The following is a 1510-nucleotide window of genomic DNA, read 5'->3' as shown; positions in this document are numbered from 1 at the left end:
ATTATCATACAGTGTGTATGTCTGCATACATATGTATGCGTATGCATGTGCGTGTATGTATATAAGTGTAGCACTATCGAGAGGGGCGAACTCGATAGGCTTAGAAAGAACTCATGTCATTAAATTTCTTGGGCTCAAAGAACCATACAATTCTTCCAGTTATTTCTGATGATTGTTGGAGTAGGTTCTCAACTTCTGGTATGAAACCATTAAGTAATCTGACTATTATGAGATTGAAATCGATGATATCGATTATCGCCCTCCCCTCAAAACTATTGGCCTCTTACCTGAATTACAAACCATTATTAGTAAGATTAAATTGGGCGAATAGGTGATGTAGGAAAACTGTCCTACAGTATAGAGTTCAAATTCAATCACAAGCCATTTTCCTTTCAGCCTTTTGTGGACGTTAAAATATATTGGTTTTTAGATTTTGGCACAAGGGCAGCAGGATTGGGGGAGGGGCTAAGTCGATCAAATCGACCCCGAAAGGATGAAAGGCAAAGTCGACCCCGGCGGAATTTGAACTCAGAACGTAAAGACGGACGAAAAAGAAATGCTAAGCATTTTGCCCGGCTTGCTAATGATTCCGCCAGCTCGCTACCTAAGATCATTAACATATATTGATTTCAAATTTTGGCACAAAGCCAGCAATTTCTAGAAGGGAGTGAATCGGCGGAATTTGACCTCAAAACGTGAAGACACGCGAAATGCCATTAAGCATTTCGCCCGGCGTGCTAACGATTCTTATTTCTTTATTGTCCACAAGGGGCTACACACAGAGGGGGACAAACAAGGACAGAAAAACGGATTAAGTCGATTATATCGACCCCAGTGCGTAACTGGTACTTATTTAATCGATCCCGAAAGGATGAAAGGCAAAGTCGACCTCGATGAAATTTGAACTCAGAACGTAGCGGCAGACGAAATACCGCTAAGCACTTCGCCCGGCGAGCTAACGATTCTGCCAGCTCGCCGCCTTAGGAAGTTAAAATATATTGCAAGCATACCCTCTATGTTCATCGTATTCAAATAATACGTACTCTTGTTCAATTATATTTGGGAGAAGGGGTTTTTTTTTTTATTACTTTTCAACATTTAAATAAAATTCAAGTAACGCAGTGGAGTGTTTTTTGTATCGAAATGGTTGACTTTACAGTGTTCGCTTTTTTTGTTCAGGACTGGATTCGAAAGAGATGGAACATTTTACATTTGTCTCGAGTTGAGTGGCCGACTTACATTTTAAGCAAGCGCTATAGCAGTAACCATGGGGATATGAAATTCAACACGATAACAATAACAACATCAAAACAGCAATAAAACATCAACAACAATAGCAGAAGTGATAAGTAACAACGGAACAGCAATTGTTTAGTGTGAATGACTTTCTCGACCACGAAGAAATGGAAAGCTTCAGGCGCGTCTCAGACTCTCTTCAACAGATCTTTTTTTGTTTTTGTTTTCTTAAATCTCTCTCTCTCTCTCTCTCTCTCTCTCTCTCTCTCTCTCT

Source organism: Octopus bimaculoides, chromosome 3, assembly GCF_001194135.2.
Source record: "Octopus bimaculoides isolate UCB-OBI-ISO-001 chromosome 3, ASM119413v2, whole genome shotgun sequence".
Classification (NCBI taxonomy): Eukaryota; Metazoa; Mollusca; class Cephalopoda; order Octopoda; family Octopodidae; genus Octopus; species Octopus bimaculoides.
The sequence above is the reverse complement of the archived record's forward strand: the minus strand, read 5'-3'. Positions refer to the sequence as shown.